At 36.8% G+C, this 21,478-nt stretch overlaps 1 pseudogene; it reads left to right on the top strand.

The window, feature by feature from the left end:
* The window catches only part of LOC137215276 (zinc finger protein 565-like), a 24,688-nt pseudogene extending 3,210 nt beyond the window's left edge, over positions 1 to 21,478 (top strand).

Here is a 21,478-nt window from a genome sequence, read left to right as displayed (position 1 = left end):
GAACTTGCTGATTCCCCTGCCTGGCATTTTCTTGCTCCTGATATCTGCATCATTACTCTTTCACTTCTTCAAGACTTTGCTCACCTGTCACCAAATTGGAGAACCCTTCTTTGACCACCCTACATAAAATAGCATCTCAACAAGTGCACTTCCTATCTCCCTTATACTGTTTTATTTTTTCATAGCTCTTATTACCATTTTTTAACTGAGATATAATTGACGTAAAACATATTAGTTTCAGGTGTAAAACATAATGATTCAATATATGTATATATTATGAAATGATCACCTCAAAAAGTCTAGTTAACATCCATCACTGCAGATAGTTACAAACGTTTTTCTTGTGATGGGAACTTTTAATATCTAATCTCTTAGCAACTTTCAATATATAATATAATACTATTAACTATAGTCACCATGTTGTACATTACATCCCCAGGACTTACTTTATAACTGGAAGTTTGTACTTTCTGACCAGTTTCACCCATTTTTGCTTCCCCCCCATCTCTGGCAACCACCAGTCTAGTCTCTGCATCTATGAATTTGGTTTTTTGTTTTGTTTTTAGATTCCACATATAAGTGAGATCATATGGTATTTGTCTTTCTCTTGTTTCACTTAATGTAATGCCCTCAAGGTCCATCCATGTTGTTGCAAATGGCAAAATTTCATTCTTTTTTATGGCTGAATAACATTCCATTGTGTGTGTGTGTGTATATATGTATATATATATATCACAATTTCTTTATCTGTTGATTCACTGATGGACACTTAGGTTGCTTCCATATCCTGGCTATTCTAAGTAATGCTGCTATGAACATGTGGATGCATGTATTTTTTCAAGTTAGTGTTTCTGTTTTCTTCAAATAAATACCCAGAAGTGGAATTGCTTGATCATATGGTAATTTAAAAAAAATTTTTTTTTGAGGAACCTCCATACTGTTTTCCATAATGGCTGTGCCAATTTACATTCTCATCAATGACGCACAAGGGCTCCCTTTTCTCCACATCCTCACCAACATTTTTTGTTTTTTTAACAGTAGCCATTCTAATAGGTGTGTGAGGTGAAATCTCATTTTTTTAAATAAAGCATTTAAATTTATTTATTTATTTAGGCTGTGCTGGGTCTTCGTTGCTGTGCACGGGCTTTCTCTAGTTGCGGCGAGCGGAGGCTACTCTTCGTTGTGGTGTGCGGGCTTCTCATTGCAGTGGCTTCTCTTGTTACGGAGCACAGGCTCTAGGCACGTAGGCTTCAGTAGTTGTGGCACGCGGGCTCAGCAGTTGTGGCTCGCAGGCTCTAGAGCACAGGCTCAGTAGTTGTCGTGCACGGGCTTAGTCGCTCTGTGGCACGTGGGATCTTCCCGGACGAGGGCTCAAAGCCGTGTCCCCGGCTTTGGCAGGCGGATTCTTAACCACTGCGCCACGAGGGAAGTCCCAACATCTCTTTATCTAGAAACTTCCTTGCCTAACTGAGCTTCATCTATGAACCCATCTCAGGTCCTCCCATTCTGTCAGGGAGCGAGTGATGGCACCCAGCAGCAGGGTCTTGTCCCTTAGTATCCCACGCTTTTCTTTTTTTTTCTTTATTGAAGTATAGTTGATGTACAATATAAGTTACAGGTGTACAACATGATTCACAATTTTTAAAGGTTATACTCCATTTATAGTTATTAATATTGGCTATATTTCCTGTGTTGTACAATATAGCCTTGTAGCTTATTTTACACATAATAGTTTGTACCTCTTAATCTCCTACCCCTATATTATCCTTCCTCCCTTCCCTCCTCCCCACTGATAACCACTAATTTGTTCTGTATATCTGTAAGTCTGCTGCTTTTTTTAAAAATTATATTCACTAGTTTGTTGTATTTTTTAGATTCCACATATGAGTGATATCCTACAGTATTTGTCTTTCTCTGTCACTTAGCATAATACCCTCCAAGTTCATCCATGTTGTTGCAAATGGTAAGATTTCACTCTTTTTTATGGCTGAATAGTATTCCATTGTGTGTGTGTGTGTCCACGACAGATGAATGGATAAAGAAGATGAGGTATGTGTATATATGTATATAATAGTGTTGCTATGAACACTGGGGTACATGTATATTTTCGAATTAGAGTTTTCATCTTTTCCAGATATATGCCCAGGAGTGGGACTGCTGGATCCTATGGCCATTCTATTTTTAGTTTTTTGAGGAACCTCCATACTGTTTTCCATAGTGGCTGCACCAGTTTACATTCCCACCAACAATGTAGGAGGGTTCCCTTTTCTCCACACCCTTTCCAGCATTTGTTATTTGTAGATTTTTAAAATTATGGTGTGAGGTGATTCCTCATTGTAGTTTTGATTTGCATTTCTCTAATAATTAGCAATGTTGAGCATCTTTTCATGTGCCTGTTGGCCATCTGTATGTCTTCTTTGGAAAAATGTCTATTTAGGTCTTCTGTCCATTTTTTGACTGGGTTTTTGTTGTTGTTGTTGTTGAGTTGTGTGAACTGTTTGTGTATTTTGGAAATAAGCCCTTGTTGGTTGCATCATTTGCAAATATTTTCTCACAGTCTGTACGCTGGTTTTATCATTTAGTTTGTGGTTTCCTTTACCGTACAAAAACTTGTAAGTTTGATTAGGTCCCATTTATTTATTTTTGGTTTTATTTTTATTGCCTTGGGAGATTGACCTAAGAAAACATTGGTACAATTTATGTCAGAGAATGTTTTGCCTGTGTTCTCTTCTAGGAGTTTTATGGTGTCCCGTCTTATATTTAAGACTTAGCCATTTTGTATCTCATTGTGGTTTTGATTTGCATTTCCCCTATGGTTAGCCGATGTTGAGCATCTTTTCATGTGCCTGTTGGTCATCTTCACGTCTTTGGATAAACGTCTATTCAGTTCTTCTGATCATTTTTTAATCGGCTTTTTTTTTTTTTTAAACGTTGAGTTCTATGAGCTGTCTATATATTTTGGATATTTACTCCTTATTGCTCATATCATTTGCAAATATTTTCTCCCATTCTGTAGGTTGTCTTTTCGTTTTGTTGATGGTTTCCTTTGCTGTGCAAAAGCTTTTAAATTTAATTAGGTCACATTTGTTTATTTTTGCTTTTATTTCCTTTGCTTTAGGAGACAGATCCAAAAAAATACTGCTGTGATTTATGTCAAAGAGCGTTCTGCCTATGTTTTCCTCTAGGAGTTTTATTGTTTTTGGTCTTACATTTAGGTCTTAATCCATTTTGAGTTTATATTTGTAAATAGTATAGGAGAATGTTGTAAATTCATTCTTTTACATGGAGCTGTCCAGTTTTCCCATCACCATTTATTGAAGAGACTGTCTTTTCTCCATTGTATATTCTTGCCTCCTGTGTCACAGATTAATTGACCATAAATGTGTGCACTCTTTTTTCTATTCTAGCATCCCATTCTTTTCTAACAGTGTTCCCATTTGTGTGCAGTGCTCTATGATGGAGCCTAAATACATTCCACTGGGCCTCCCATATCAGAATTGTGGTTTTTTTTTTTTTCAGATTCAGAATTGTGGTTTCATAAAGTGGAAATGATTGTTGAATGGGATAACTCATCTTTACAGGCCTGTTTATTTTTCGTTAATTTTTGAGTTCCCCTTTAAAAAAATATGAAGTATTTCTTACTACAAAAGAATAATAGAACACTCATGTACTTAACACATAGAATAGGAAGGCCTATTGAAGACCCTTTTGTACACTGCCCTCCCTCTCAACATGTAACCTGTAAAGAAAATTTTGTAGTCATCATTCTCTTGCTTTTCACAATTGTTTTACTATTTATCCCTAAACAATATACTGTTAGCTTTTCTATAGTTTTGAACTTTTTAACAAGTAAGACTAGCCAGATGCATAAGTTTTTGAGAATTTTAGACTTTCAAAGCTGTAAAGGAACTTAGAGATCTTGTTCGATCTCAATATCCAAAATAATGGAATGGTTATGTCTTGCCTTCCTAAGATGAAAGATATATCCAGTTAAAAAGAGTTTATTAAAGAACTTGCATTATAAGGAAAAATACTTATGATACTTTCTGAAAATGATGATTCTTAGTATTTGGTGTACACTTTAATTAGATCAAAGTCCTATTATGTGCAACAGAGGTTTTGCTTGTTTGTTTGGTAAATATTTTGGAAAGATTCTGACTTTTTCCTTTAAGAAGTAAGAAGAAAAAAAGGGAAAGGAGGAGCTCATATTTAAGAGTTTATTGTAGGTAGTAATTAGCATGTCAGATGTTCACTATACAGTTCTTTCAACTTTCTGTATGTTTGAAAGTTTCCACAATAAAAATATTGGTAAGTCAGGGATGATCATTAAAATAAATAGTAATTTTCCAGGCCTACAGGTTACTGTGTGTTTTTCTACTCTATTTCATTATTTGGGAAACTGTAAATAAATGTGTGTTTTGTTCATTCCTAGCCCTAGCCGTGGGATAATGGGAATGTCTCACTGTATGAAGGAGGTGTGTCTACAGCAATAGGAATATTCAAGAAGATGGAGGCACTTTGTTCTAATTACACTAATTTTTTTACTCTACCCTATCTTTGGCTTAACCCATTTGCTCAGTGTATTTTCTCCATCCCTCAGTGTCCTTTTCCATCTCTTCTTTGATCTGAAAGACATTTCCTTTAATTTTAACAGTACTACATGGTTTTGTCATTTTAGGGGTTGGTGATATTCAGGGATGTGGCTGTAGACTTCTCTCAGGAGGAGTGGGAATGCCTGGACTCTACGCAGAGGGATTTATATAGAGATGTAATGATGGAGAATTACAGCAACCTGGTCTTATTAGGTAAGGATTTCTTTTATTTATTTATTAGTTTAATTTAATTTACTTTTGGCTGCCCTGGGTCTTCGTTGCTGTGTTGTGGGCTCTCTCTAGTGGTGAGCGGGGGCTACTCTTCGTTGTGGTGCACGGGCTTCTCATTGCGGTGGCTTCCCTTGTTGCGGAGCATGGGCTCTAGGTGCGCGGGCTTCAGTAGCTGTGGCACGCAGGCTCAGTAGTTGTGGCGCACGGGCTCTAGAGCACAGGCTCAGTATTTATGATGCACGGGCTTAGTTGTCCCGCGGCATGTGGGATCTTCCCGGACCAGGGATCGAACCCGTGTCCCCTGCATTGGCAGGTGGATTCTCAACCACTGTGCCACCAGGGAAGTCCTAGGTAAGGATTTCTATTCCCAAATAACTTGTGAATTTTGGGTGTATTTTCAATTGTCTGGGTGGGTTTCTACCTATTTCCTTGGGAATTATTTTGTACATTGTAGATTCGGAGATGAGCAGCACTTTGTGGTACCTTTATCTTCTCCTTGCTTTACACCTTCCTCTTGTCCTTCATGTTGTTGCCTGTTTTCTTAAGGACTGGGTTTGAATTCAGGAACAGCATGATTATGTCTTCTTATTTTTTCTTACAAACAGGACTCTCTATTCCTAAGCTTGATATAATTTTCTTATTAGAGGAAGGGAAGGAGCCCTGGATGGTTTCAAGGAACATGGTGGGAGGATGGTGCCCAGGTGATTAGATTGAATAGGTAGGGAAAGGCACTGCAGTTAGGAACCCAGCTGGTGGGACTTCCTTGGTGGTCCAGTGGGTAAGACTCTGCTCTCCCAATGCATGGGGCCCGGGTTCGATCCCTGGTTGGGGAGTTAGATCCCACATGCATGCCGCAGCTAAGAAGTCTGCATGCCGCAACTAAAAATCTTGCATGCTGCAACTAAAGATCCCGCATACCACCAAGAAGATCCTACATGGTGCAACTAAGACCCGGCGCAGCCAAAATAAATAAATAAATATTAAAAAAAAGAACCCAGCTGGTGAGGGAGGCAGCACCTTAAAAGTATAGATTGAGGAATCTCTTCCTTGAAGGCCTATCCAAGGGTTGTGAAGAAAAGCCCTAAAACACGTGGAAAAATGTAAAGTCCTTCCCTTTTACCCCCACCTGTGCTCTCTGTGCTATTCATCTGTCATAATTCCCTCCAATTTTAAAGCCCTTTTTCTTTAAGAGCCATTTTATATCATATAACTTAGATCCACTTCTTTCCCTTTTTTAAACTCATGTGTTTTTGAAAAAAATCTTCTGAAATGCATTTTTAAGCCCTACTGTTCATTTTTCCTACTGATCTTTGAATTTTTTTCCCTCTGACTAGTTTTTTTTTTTTTTGCGGTAGGCGGGCCTCTCACTGTTGTGGCCTCTCCCGTTGCGGAACACAGTCTCCAGATGCGCAGGCCCAGTGGCCATGGCTCACTGGCCCAGCCGCTCCACGGCACGTGGGATCTTCCCGGACCAGGGCACGAACCCATGTTCCCTGCATCGGCAGGCAGACTCTCAACCACTGCGCCACCAGGGAAGCCCCCTCTGACTAGTTTTGCTTTGATGCAGCAATTCCATGCATTAAAAGATATTCATTTACTTTTAATCAACATTTATTGACTTAAGATAATGTTCTAATTGTAAGATAGAGATGATTTCATTTTTTTTCACAGAACATTACAAATGTGTTTAAATTTTTTTCTTTTTTACTTTATTACGGACAGAGGAATGGACGTCCCATGAATTCGTGCCCGAGCTTCAGCAGTTATTAACATGTTTTCAATCTTATTTCATCTATCCTCATTGACCTCTGCATCCCCCACCCTTGAAGTATTTTAAAGCAAGACCCAGATATCATACGTTTAAATACTATTAAATATATGTTGCTTTTCACAGTTTCTTCTATTTAAAATTACTACTCTGATGCATCTTTATTTAGATGGATATTTTCATATTTGATGATCAGATATGAGATTCCTGGGCCAAAAAAGTTTAAACCCTTTAAAGCTCCTGATATTCTAGCACAGAAATGCATGATCCAGGGAAGCTGACTTTTTAATTTTATTTATATAAATTTATACTTTTATTTATAAATATATAAATAAAAGTATAAATATACTTTCTTTTTATGTAAAATTTTGCCATCTTTTCCACTAGATTGTTTAGGTTTATTTTCTTAATAATTAATTAATTTTCAGGAGTTATTTATTTACTTACTTAAAATTGTGTTAAAACAATGAATAACAAATGTATTCCATTTTCACCTTTTTTGAGTGTAAATTCAGTGGCATTAAGTACATTCACATTCTCTTGCAACCATCACTGTATTCATTTCCACAACTTTTTCATCTTCCCAGAATGAAACTATGTACTCATTAAATAATAATTCCAGTTCCTCTTCCCCACCAGGGCCTGGCAACCACCATTCTACTTTCTGTCTTTATGAATTTCACTATTCTAGATATCTCATATGAGTTGAATCATACAATGTTTGTCTTTTTGTGTATGGCTTATTTCACTTAGTACCATGTCCTCAAGTTTCATCCATGTTCTGGTATGTGTCAGAATTTCCTTTTTAAGGCTGAATTCTGTTGTATGTATTTACCACGTTTTGTTTATCGATTCATCCATCAGCAGACATTTGGGTTGCTTCCATCTTTTGGCTATTGTGAATAATACTTCTAGGAACATGGGTGTACAAATAACTGTTTGAGTCCCTGCTTTCAATTGTTTGGGTATATACACAGAAGTGAAATTGTTGGATCGTATGGTAATTGTCTGTTTAATTTTGTGTATACATACACACACACACACATTTTCTTTATCCATTCATCCATTGATGAACACTTAGGCTGTTTCCATGTCTTGGTTAATGCTGTGGTGAATGTGGGGGTACATATATCTTTTCAAATTAGTGTTTTCGTTTTCCTTGGAAAAATACCCAGAAGAAGAATTGTTGGATCATATGTAGTTATATTTTTAATTTTTTGAGGAACCTCCATATGTTTTCCATAGTGGCTGCATCAATTTACATTCCCATCAGTAATGACAAGGGCTCCCTTTTCTCTACATCCTTGACAACACTTGTTATATTCTTTTTTTTTTTTTTTTTTTTTTTTTGTGGTACGCGGGCCACTCACTGTTGTGGCCTCTCCCGTTGCGGAGCACAGGCTCGAGACGCGCAGGCTCAGCGGCCATGGCTCACGGGCCCAGCCGCTCCACGCCATGTGGGATCTTCCCGGACCAGGGCACAAACCAGTGTCCCCTGCATCGGCAGGCGGACTCTCAACCGCTGTGCCACCAGGGAATCCCGCCCTAGTCTTACTTTTGATTGTGACTTCCTACGCGCCTCAGTTTGAAAAGTGGGAATCTTGAAGGATCTGGGTTCAAAGCATTACTCTAGGAGATTATTTACTCGTTTATACCAGAGACCAGGTCTATTCTTTAATTAATTTCTCAGCTTGAGGTGTCCATGACAGGTAGTGTAAATTTGAACTCCAATCTTATGTGAGGATGGATGTTAATGATTAATTCTCAGGTGAGACTCTTTTTTTTTCTTTTGCGGTACGCGGGCTTCTCACCGCTGTGGTCTCTCCCGTTCCGGAGCACAGGCTCCGGACGCGCAGGCTCAGCGGCCATGGCTTATGGGCCCAGCCGCTCCGCGGCATGTGGGATCTTCCCAGACCGGGGCACGAACCCGTGTCCCTTGCATCGGCAGGCGGACTCTCAACCACTGCGCCACCAGGGAAGCTCTCTCTCTTTTTTTTTTTGATGGTGGTAGTGGTGGTGAAATCTAGAACCACAGCGGAGGAGAGCAGATTTACCTGTTAGTCCCTTAACTGGCAGGAGACTTTTTCCTAGCCCACCCTTTAACTCTGGGTGTGGCTTCTTTGAAGACCTGCGTTTTATGCTGTAGTCTCAGGTTTCGTTCTTCACTTTGCGTAGTTTGAGACTTAACCTTGTTCCTTCACATGGACATCAATCCACAAAAGCTCTTGGTTTCTGTTGGGATGCCCCACAGCAAGGTGGTTTCAGTTCTCGGGTTTGCTTTGCCACTCCAGTTTCAGTTTTCTTTTCTGTGTTTAGTATGTTTATATTGTTTTTGCTTTTAGGAATTTCCTTTACTTTCTTGAGCGCTCAGTGGCAAGTTTAAAGATACCTTTATTTTGATATATCCAGCATTTAGCAGTTTTGCAACATAAGACTACTTTTCATGATAGATAAAGTGTACCATACTGCTAAAAGCAGAGGTTGCAGTGGGAGAGATGAGGAAGAATGTCAGTACCCGCAGTGTTTGCAAAATACTAGAAACAATCTAAATGTCTCTCAGCATCAGAATAGATCAGTAAATCATCCTGTTTCTATTGTATGCTAAATAAAACCATACTGCCATGAAATGAATGAATTATAGCTAATATACCAGGTTAATCATAAAAACAGTCACAGAATACCAGAAGTATGAGGCTATTTATATATAGTGTTCAAATGTTGTCATACTGCACAGTATCTTAAATAAGAATTCACATATATACAGTAAAACAATAATAAAAGGAAAGAGAATGAGAAATACAAATTTCGAAATAGTGGTTACCTGTAGGGTACAGGAAAGCGAGAACAATTTGCTTTGGGAGGGATATTCAAGAAGCATCAATAATATTTGTAATGTTTTATTTTTTAAGCTTAGTAATGGATACATAGTATTCATTTCATTATTCTTTGTACCTTTTAAATATGTGTATATACAAATGCACAAAACATTCTCATTTGTATGTATTTCTTAACAAAAAATACTTTCTGACTAATGAAGCTAAAAGGAGAGGAATAAGGTGACTAATTGGGATGCTGTGTTAGTAATTCACACATAAGATGATGATAGGTTAGACTAGGGGTCAGCAAACTATGTATGGCCTGTGAGCCAGCTGCCTATTTTTTGTAAATAAAGTTTTATCAGAACATAGCCACACCTATTCACTTATGTGTTGTCTTTGGCTATTTTTGCACTACAGTGGCCAAGTTGAGTAGTTGCAATGGGGACTGTGGCTTGCAGGCCTAAAATATTTACTCTCTGGCCCTTAAAGAGAAAATTTGCTGATGCTTATGATGTTAACAGTAGAAATGTTGAGAAAATGATTAGATTCAGGATTTTTTTTTAAGGTTAAGCCAGAAGGATCAATAGTAGCTGGCTATGTGAGCTTCTGGCAGAGTGGAGAGGGTAGAGCTGGGAATCACCAGCAGATGGATAATTTATTAAGCAATAAGACTGAAAGAGATCACTTGATAAATGAGTGAAATATTGAGAGGAGAAGAGTATCAAAGACTGTTCTCTGAGCCATTCTTCCACTTAGAAGTCAGGAAAGGAGGATGGTCCTGGTTTTCCCAATTATGGAGTTTTCCAGAATGTGGGACTTTTCAGTGCTAAAACCAGGACAATCCCAGGCAAACTGAGATGGTTGATTACCCTAGATGGTATCTAAAAGGAGAATGAGAAAGACTGGTGAGCAAAGTAGAAAATGACCAAGGTAAGTATGGATGTACCAGTAGATAAACTGTCACACATTACTGGAAGAACAGTAACTGACCACTAGAGTTAACAAAAGGGAGGGTTTTGGTGGTCTTAGAAAGAGTGTTTTTTCAGTGGAGTTATGAAACAAAAATCATTCCTGATTGAAATGGCTTTAAAAAAAGTGGAAGAGAATTCTGGGAAAATGGTGGCTGTGAATATGTAATGTTTTTGCTTTCCTTGAATCCTCCCCATCTCCCACCAAACAAAACAAACAAACCAAATAAGAGAGAAACTAAAAGAGCAAAATACAAATCCACAGGTAACATCTACATCAAAGCTAAGTGACAAGTCACCCCCTCAAACCCTATAAGAAGATTAACTGGGAATAAACTGACAGCCCTAAGATCCTTTTGGTGTCTGCAGTTTTTATGGGATGAAGTAGAAATAAAAGCAAGGGAATATCTGACAGCTCTGAGAAGAAGAGAACCCTCAAATCATAAATTTACTCACTAGAAAGTACAGCAGCAGCTGAAACTGGAAGTCATCCTTCTATAGGCAGGTATGTGAAAGGTAAATACAGCACAGCTAAAGTCTGGGCCTCTTAAACTCTAGAATCCAAACTACAGATGCCTTTCAGGACAACATCTACTACTCAGGAGACATTTCTGGTAGTAGAATCCAAATTAAACAACAGGACAGGGATGATAGTGGCAAAGGAAGAAGGTGGTCTAGATAAAAGTTGGGGAGGGGAGCAGAGGAGGCATATTTCAGGAAGTGTTTAAGACTACAGTTTTGAGCACTCATAGAAAACCACGAAGAGGGACCTTCAATGCTACAAAGCTATAAACTCTACCCTGGTCCAATTTTTTCTCCTAAATGTAGAATAACACCCATCTCAATTAAAAATGAGTAAGAATTAAAATGGAATATTAAAAAGTATTCAGTTACCATATTATCCAGCAATACCATTTCTGGGCATATACCCAAAAGAATTGAAAGGAGGGGCCCAAACAGATATTTGTACACCTATGTTCATAGCAGCATTATTCACAATAGCTAACATGAGGGAGCAACCAAGATGTCCATCAACAAATGAATGGATAAACAAAAATGTAGTATAAACAGACAATGAAATATTATTCAGCCTTAAAAAGGAAGGAATACTGACACATACCACAACATGGATGAAGCTTGAGGACATTATGCTAAGTGAAATAAGCCAGTAACAAAAAGACAAACTGATTTAATTTTCTAAGGTATCTAGAGTACAGACTTGGAGAGAGACTTTGTTTAGTGGGCACAGAGTTTCAGTTTTGCAAGATAAAAAATTTCTCAAGATTGGTTGCACAACAATGTGAGAGTTTCAGTTTTGCAAGATAAAAAAAATTCTCAAGATTGGTTGCACAACAATGTGAATATACTTAACACTAGTGAACTGTACACTTAATGGTTAAGATGGTAAATTTTATGTTATGTATATTTTACCACCATTAAAAAGAAAAGGATGATGGGCCAAAAAAGTGTCAATACAAATGAAGGCATAAAATTGGAAACAGAGGAATGAAAAACAGGTTGCACATAGAAGACAAATAATAAAATAGTAGACCTGAATCCAAACACATCAATAATTACATTAAATGCCAATGGACTAAATACACCAATTAAAAGACAGAGAATGTCCAAATGGATAAAAATTCATGACTGAAGTGTGTGCTATTTTTGAGAAACTCACTTCAAATATAGGTAGATTAAAAGGATAGAAAAAGATACATTAAGCAAACACTAATAAAAAAGAACTGGAATGGTAATATTAACAGGAAACAAAGACTAGAGAGCAAAGAAAATCACCAGGGATAAAGAGGGACATTACATAATGATAAAAGGGTCAATTCGCTGAGAAGACATAATAATTCTCAATGTGTATACCTAACAAGAGAGCTCCAAAATATATGAAATAAAAACTGACAGAACTGAAAGGAGAAATAATTAAATCCACAATTTTATATAGACTCCAACATGCCTTTCTAAGTAATTGATAGAACTAGTAGACAGAAAATCAGCAAGTCTATGGAAAAACTAAATAATGCAATCATGCAAATGAATATAGTATACTTTACCCAACAATATTAGCATACACACTCTTTTCAAGTGTGCATAGAACATATCTTGGATCATAAAGCAAACTTTAAAAGAATTGAAACCATACATCTTATGTCCTTTGACATAATGGGATTAAATGAGAAATCAATAACAAAGATAAGAGGCAAACCTCCAAACACTTAGAAATGAAACAAGACACCTCTAAATAGCCTATGAATCAAAGAAGAAGACTTGAACAGACACTTCATCAAAGAGGATATATGGATAGCAAATAAACACATGAAAAGATGTTCAACATCATTAGCCATTGGGAAAATGCATATTAAAACCATGATGAGAAACTAAACACCTATTAGAATGGCTAAAATAAAATATATTGCAATTACTAGGTACTGGCGAGGATACTGAGCAACTGGAACTTTCATACTTTGCTGGAAGGGATGTAAAATGGTACAGTAACTTTGGAAAAGAGTTTAGCAATTTCTTATGAATTTACACATACACAACCCAGCAATCCTACTCCTGAGTATTTACCCTAGAGAAATGGAAACTTGCATTCACACAAAAGCCTATACAGGGTTATTTGTAGTAGCTCTGTTCATAATTGCCCCAAACTGAAAACAGCCTAAATGTCCTTCAGCATGTGAATGACACATCCATACAATGGAATAGTACTCAGCAGTAAAAAGGAATGAGCTCTAAGTACATAAAGGTACTTGCATGGATCTCAACAGCATTATGCTGAATAGGAAAAAAATCTCTAAACATTACATACTGTATGATTCCATTTATATAACAATCTGGAAATGAAAAAAAATCGTAAAGATGGAGAACAGATCAGTGTTTGCCAGAGATTAGGGACTAGGGGAGGGAGGGAGTATAAAGTGATAGCTTGAGGGAGTTTTAGGGGTGATCGAACTATTCTGTATAATTATTGTGGTTATATGAATCTCTACATGTATTAAAATTCATAGAACTATACACAAGAAAGCTTTGCTATGTTAATTTAAATTTTAAAAATTTAAATAAAAGCAATAGGAAAAGATTCTGGTTTAACCTTGCATAAAATTGCTATAAAAGGGATTAAAGGATAAAACAACATTCCTATAGACAATGAGAGGCACACCAGCACGTCATATGTACAAACAGTCATAATGTTTCAAAACTAGCTAAAAATGTCAGAAAATGACAGACACTCTGAAAGAACAATAAAACAGAATTAGAAAAACTCAGATGTGAGGCAACTGGAGAAAAAAAAGTTAAAGATGGTGACAGACTCAGGAAAGAATTAGAAATAAAATAAAAAATCATTTCAGAGGTGAAGACCAAACTAGAAGGGAAATAAAAATGAAAATGTGCAACAAATAATGCCTTGGGAGAAACAGGAGATGGAAAGGAGAAAAAATTTCAAAATCAAGAAGAAATTAAGGGCTTCCCTGGTGGCGCAGTGGTTGAGAATCTGCCTGCTAATGCAGGGGACACGGGTTTGAGTCCTGGTCTGGGAGGATCCCACATGCCACGGAGCAACTGGGCCCATGAGCCACAACTACTGAGCCTGCACGTCTGGAGCCTGTGCTCCATAACAAGAGAGGCCACGATAGTGAGAGGCCCATGCACCGCGATGAAGAGTGGCCCCCACTTGCCACAACTAGAGGAAGCCCTCGTGCAGAAATGAAGACCCAACACAGCAAAAATAAATCAATTAATTAATTAACTCCTAAAAAATAAAGAAATTAAGAAGGAGAGAAAAAGGATTAGAGAGAAAATGATATAGAAGATAGGCAGTGAGAATCTAACATCTTCATTAAGAGTTCCAATAAGAGTTTAATGGAACAAACAATTGCCAAAAATGACTCAAGATAACTAAAATTAAGAACGAAAGGACTGAAGCCATGTTTTGAAAAATTACACCATGTATCCAGGAAGATCATAACTTTGGCATCCAGACAAAAAGACCAAGTCACTTAAAAGGAAAGGAAAATCAGATTATCATCTGGCCTTTCTACAGCAAAGATTTATTCCAGAAGACAACGTCTATTTTTCTATTTAAGTTATACAAAGACATAAATTTTGAGCTAAGAATTTTTTACCTAGCCAAATTGTTATATATATATGCAGAAGCTCAAGGAGTATTATTCCTCTAAACCCTTCCCAAGGGATCAAGCCAAAAATGAACTTCAGAAAACAGAAATAGAGAGACATCAACCTAAGGACTGGGTTGAGCATTAAGTATATAATAACCTGTATATGTAATACTAAGTGGTGGTATTAAGGGAGAGAGTATAGTATTATTGCTTAGGTATAGTAGATATATATCGTTATAATTATCTAAGAAGTAGGGTGAGAATGTGAGGGGTATATGAAAAGTACAACAAGCTTGTAAATTACCTTATAGATATTAACAGAGGAAGTAAGTATTTCAAATCAGAGCCTAGGGAAAGGATAAGAAGTTAATAATTATTTTCAATATGTCTCGTATTAGGAAACCAGTAGGTAATAGCAGAGAGAGTAGGAGGACAACAGTTATTATATAAATTTATCAGGATAAAAATAAGCTTTGTAATCAAAAATGTAAACTTGACTAAATATGAAAAGATATGCCTCAAAATAGAGAATAAGTAAAATGGTATACATAAAGACTGTATAGATAAAAGATATGTATGTGTGCATGTTCGAGTGTTTATGTATATCATAAATCAAAATGATAGAACTAAGGCCAAACAGTGATTATACTAAAACATGTTGTTATTTATCTAAAACAGGAAGGATATTGTATTTTTTAAAGTGTTTTTTAGAATAAGACAACAGAGATCCCAAACGACACAATAGAACAGTTGGACTTAATTGATATATATAGAACACTACATCCAAACCACCCCCGCCTCCAGAATACACATTCTTTTCAAGGTGCATGGAACATTCTCTAGGATAGACCACTAGTACGACACAAAACAAGCCTCAACAAATTTAAGAGAATATAACTTATTTCAAGCATCTTTTCTGACCACAATGTCATGAAAGTAGAAATCAACTACAGAAAGAAAAATGAAAAACAACAACAACAAACACCTATTAGACGGAGACTAAACAACATGCTACTAAAAAAACCAATGGGTCAATGAGAAACTCAAAGAGGAAATCAAAAAATACCTCAAGACAAATGACAATGAAGATACAACCATACAAAAATCTATGGGATGAAGCAAAAGCAGTCCTAAGAAGGAAGTTCATAGTGATACAGGCCTTCCTCAAGAAAAAAAAAAAAACCCAAGAAAAATCTCAAATAAACAACCTAACCTACCACCTAAAAGAACAGAAAAAGAAGAACAAATAAAACTTAAAGTCAACAGAAGGAAGGAAATAATAAAGATCAAAGAGGAAAAAAATAAAGTGTTTTTTAGTTGTTACTTTATACAAGGGGAGGGAAAATAATGGGATGAAGAGGACTTCTTTCATTATACTTTATTTTGTAGATTTGAGTTGGGAACTATAATAAACATCTTACACAATTATAAAACAAAATTAACTTTAGAAAAACCCCTGAAACCAAAAGAGAAAGGAAACAATTCAATCTAAATGTGTATCCATTGGTTATATACCCTAAGAAGAAAAGACACTATCTAAAAACCCCACCATAATGTTTTTAGTACTCATACTAGTGGTAGCAGTGCTGATATTGTTAGGTTCTGTGGAATAAAATAAATGAGCAATTTAGTTGGAGTCTTTGAAAACTGAGACTGTCAGTACAGGAGAAAGGAAATACAGATGTAAGATTGATAACATTAAATAGAAAACCTGTAGTCCTGAATATGAATTGGAAGGATTATTTTGAACTCAGGCTATATTTTATCTTTAATTACATATCTTAAAGACTAAAAGACACTTAGCGCTAGCAACCAGTCTCATTTACAGACCTCACATGGATCTTGATTCAAACAAACTGAAAAATACACATTTATAATTAGACAACTGGGGAAATAGGAAGACTAACTGGATATTTGATCTTAAAGAATTACTGTAAACTTTAGGTTTGATTACTATATTAATATGCTTTTGCAAAAATGTTCTTGTCTTAGAGATTCATGCTGAAATATTTACAGATGAAATAATAAGATGCCTGGAATTTGCTTCAAATTAATTTATGGATTGGCTGTGAGAAGTGGATGGATAAATAAGAGTGTCTATAAGTTGACAGTTGTTGAAGCTGAGTGATTGTTATATTGGGTTTTTTCCACTTTCAAAAGCTTACATTTTTCTATGGCAAACTATTTTAACACAAAAAAAATAGGAAGTGAGACAATGTGTGGATGGTGAGACAATGTGTAGATAGTGTGAAATTTTGTAAAACAGAGGACAAGGAAATGATTGGTAGCTGCCGGGGGTCCTAGAGTCAAGGAAGTTGTTTGTGTGTACATACTTTAAAGGAGATTTTAAGGAGTGTCTTTTGTGCTGATAGGACCAAAACATGAGAGCAGGAAAACTATTTGTGAAGGAGAGAGGATGGGGATTGCAGAAGCATATGCAAGAAAAGGTTATGTCAGAGAAGATAGTCTTCAGGATCCAGTTAAGGTATTGGCCTTGGACAGAAGCATTTTATCAGCAGGGGAAACAGATTATTGGAGTTTATGTACAGGTTGGTTGATTTGATTGCATGAGAGAAAATTCTCTCATTCTTACTTTTTCCCCGCCTTCTTTGTGAAATTATTAATCTGGACATCAGCCAGGAGATAGTTCTGAGATCTTAGGAGAGAAAAGAGGTGGGGGAAATTTTTCAGAGAGTGAGAAAATGAGAAATGTAGCAGAGGTGAGGGGAAATGCTGAGGGTCCATTTGAGTTGTGTGGTTATAAATGTATAGTGAGAATAGTCAATGTGGTTGTGTGTTCCTTATCAGCCATGTTCAGCTACTCAGGTAGAGAAGAACAATAGGCAGAATTGGATTTAATCAGGTTGGGGACATAAATGCAAGACAATAGTTACAATGATGGACTGTGGAATTTAAGCTAGGTAAGGCCATCAGGGATATAATAGTGAAAATTAACATTGCAGATGATTGAGGGCATGAACAAGAGGGTGAATCTAGAATAATTTCCACCCTACTCCTTGAGTTTTGGAAGTCTTTTTGTTTGTCTTCATGCCTCACCCCTTTCACATTCGTCTCCTTTATGACAGAAAATTTTAATGAAATTTTCCACATTCACATTATGAAATTTACATTGATTTTATGAAAAGCATATAGTTCAGGTGCAGGAAAACTTAATATCATTTTCCTTGCTCAGTCCTTGCCCCCCCACCGCCTTTTTTTCCCCTGAATCTTCTTCCATAGTAATAAGAATGATAGAACCACTTTAAAAAAATTATTTTTTTATACAGCAGGTTCTTATTAGTTATCCATTTTATACATATTCGTGTACATATGTCAATCCCAATCTCCCAATTCATCCCACCACCACCACAATCCTACCCCCGCCACTTTCCCCCCTTGGTGTCCATACGTTTGTTCCCTACATCTGTGTCTCAATTTTTGCCCTGCAAACCAGTGCATCTTAGAACCACATCTTGAACTCTTTATGCCTGGCACTTTACATGCATTATTCCTAATCTTTACAAGCCCACGGAATAGATATTTCTATATCTATTGTTATATGAAGAAATGGTGACTGAGATAGGTAAAAGTACTTTGTCTACACAGAAAGGTAATCATCAGCAGAGCTAGGGTCTGAGATCCTGGTCTGTCTGAATCCTGTGTTCTCACTAAATCCTCACTAAATCTCATCATTACTCTTTCTTTTACTCTGAACTATTTCTCAGCTTTTACTGTCAAATCACTCATTGCTAGAGACTGCCTGAGTTCTCTTCTATATTATTTCAAGGACAATCTTTATAGCATTAGCACCAAATAATAGTTTTATTAGAGTCACAAAACATACCATACTGTAGTCAGAGGAATATTTGTGTTGTAAACTTTCTATACTCAGCATTTTAGAATATTCTGTCTGTTCCATTATCTAGATTTCCATTCTCCATCATTTCCTTCAGTTTACATTCAGCATGCCCTTTGTTATAGAGTTTCTAGTCGTCCAGTCTACCCACCTCATTCTACCAAATAGTGATCCTAGTCTCCCAAAATTCTCAAGTCTCTTTGCTTAATATGCTTCAAACCTGTTATAATGCCTGGGAAGAAATAGTTTTCTGGGAAGTACAAATATAGTGGTTTTGGACATAAAGGAGGGAAGGGAAGCCCAGAGAAAGGGCCTGGAGGAACAAAATAGATTGTATATTGGATGGAAGGTTGAGTAATACTACAAATTCAAGTGAAGGGTAAAAGAAAAGGCACCTCAGTATAGTATGGTATAGATAGTCATAACTACACATAAATGGCAATGAGCACTGGTAGAAGTAAAGGGAGAAACAATTGGATAGATAGGTGGTTAGGTATATATAATATCATTTTTCTATTTGCATCATTTAATAACCTAGTTTTGGTTGTGATTTTGTTTTAGTTTCTGAGGGAAGTAGTGAAGTAAAGAGCTTATGAAGTAAAGAGCTTATATTATCCTTTCAGTGATGTGAGAGAGATTAAAATCAGGGATAGATGTTTAGAACTATTCTGTAATTAAGTATAAGTATAAATGATTGTTATAATCCTTAAATTCTTCCCTACTTCCATATCTGCACAGTATTTCCTTTTATCCCTACAATAATCCCCTTTCATTCATCCAGTGATTCATTCATTAAACAATTATCTATGGAACACCTTTTATGACTAAAATGTTGGTTATTCTGTGTTGGGTGAAACAGCCATTGTTCCTGCCCCTTAAGAGCTTTAACATAAAGAAAATAAAAGATTACATATGAATAAGTAAGCAATTGTATAATTATAAAATCCAGAACATTGCGGTGAGAAAATACTATGATGAGATAGAGAATGAAGAAGTGAATTTAAATAGGGTTGTCTAGCTCAAACTTTCTAAGGAAGTGACTTTTCACCTGAGACTTGAAGTCAGCTGTGAAAAGAGCTACGTTTAGAGAATTTCTAACAAATTGAACAGTCTGTGGAAAATTTTGAGAAGGTAAAGTACTTATTTCAGATGCTCAGAAGTGATGAATATTTGGTACATAATGAACACTGGGGAAAAGTGGGTTGAGAAGGTGTTGGATAGGATTTTGGTTGAGATATGTCAAAGATAAGATTATGGAGGATCTCATAAGCTGTGGTAAGGGAATTTGGATTTTATTCTAAGTGCAGTTGGAAACCATTGAAAAATTCTAGGTGGGATTGTTAAATTTTGTGCAACATCAGAATTGGCTGGTTGAATGTATTAAACATAGGAAACCTAAGACCTATTGGTGTAAATTCTTATTTACTTGATTTGAGGTGGTACACTGATATCCAGTCTTTTAGTAGACTATTTATGTGATTCTAATCTACACCTGAATTTGGAAAGTACTGACTTAACCTGTTTTCCTAACAGCCTCTCTCATCTTTCTTAAGTGTTTATGCTTTTGACTTCTTTTTCCAATTGAAGGCCTTGTATACCATCTTCACTTCTTAAGGACATTATTTTCAGTTTTTCCCCCATTTCTACCACAGAAATTTTATTTCCCCCCAAGGAGGAAACACCGTATGTTTACTTTCTGATTATCTTTCAGACTTGGAGTTCAGATGCAAAACCAAGGAATTGTGTCTGCAGAAAGAAATTTATGAAGTAACATCATCCCAATGGATGATAATGGAAACAAGTCATAGACTTGTGGGCTCCAGTATCAGAGATGTCTGGGAATGCAAAGGCCAATTTGAAAGGCGACAGATAAATCAGGAGGGATATTTGGGGCAAGCATTAATGACTTACAAAAAAAATGCCAACTTTCAGCCTACAAACATCTCTTATCCTACATCAGCAAATTTATCCTGGAGAGAAATTCTATAAATTCAAAGAATGTGGGAAAGCCTTTATTTATGGCTCAGGACTTACGGGATGGCATGGAATTCATATTGGTGAGAAACCCTATAAATGTAAGGAATGTGGGAAGGTCTTTAGTCATTTTTCCTATCTTACTGAACATCAGAGAACTCATACTGGTGAGAAACACTATGAATGTAAGGAACGTGGAAAAGCCTTTATTCATGGCTCACATCTTATTCAACATCAGAGAATTCATATAGATGAGAAACCCTATGAATGTTAGGAATGTGGGAAGGCCTTCAGACAATCTGCACACCTTACTCGACATCAGAGAATTCATACTGGTGACAAACCTTTTATAAATGTAAGGAATGTGGGAAAGCTTTTATTTGTGGCTCAGAACTCACTTGACGTCAGAGAATTCATACTGGTGAGAAACCCTATGGTTATAAGGAATGTGGGAAGGCCTTTAGACTGCATTCACAACTTGATCAACATCAGCGACTTCATACTGGTGAGAAACCTTATCAATGTAGGGAATGTGGGAAGGCCTTTTCTTCGTGGCTCACAACTTACTGAACACCAGAGAATTCATCCTGCTGTGAAACACTATGAATGTAAAGAATGTGGGAAGACCTTTATTTGTGCTTCACAACTTACTCTGCATCAGTGAATTCATACTGCCAAGAAGCCCTATAATTGCAAAGAATGTGGGAAAGCCTTTATCCGCAGCTCAGAACTTGCCTGACAGCATTCATACTTTGGGTAATGACGTGGGCCTGGGACATTGCAGGCCATTAAGCAGGCCCCAGCTGGCAATGTGACAGCCAGTGGGTTTTGGAGCTGCCCATACTGTCACCCATACTCACTAGAGCTCTTCAGCACTGCCACAGCCAACCACTAGATGGCACCATAATTCCATTTCCACCTTGCTGGCAAAAGTTTAGTTTTAAGCAGCCCCTATTAGCTATTTTAAATTTACAAGGGAGCCACATAGGAGGCAGCGTTTATACTTGTTCCATACCCCCACTGTTAAGGCTCTTGAATTAATATCCCTATGCCCAGGCCTGGCCTCTCAAAATACAAGTCAGACTGTTACTGAAAGGGCAACGGAAAACTTCACATGGGGATGTATGCAATGAGGCTTCT

The sequence above is a fragment of the Pseudorca crassidens genome, chromosome 20 (assembly GCF_039906515.1).
Source record: "Pseudorca crassidens isolate mPseCra1 chromosome 20, mPseCra1.hap1, whole genome shotgun sequence".
NCBI lineage: Eukaryota > Metazoa > Chordata > Mammalia > Artiodactyla > Delphinidae > Pseudorca > Pseudorca crassidens.
Note: the sequence above shows the minus strand (reverse complement) of the source record. Positions and strands in the feature narration are given on the sequence as shown.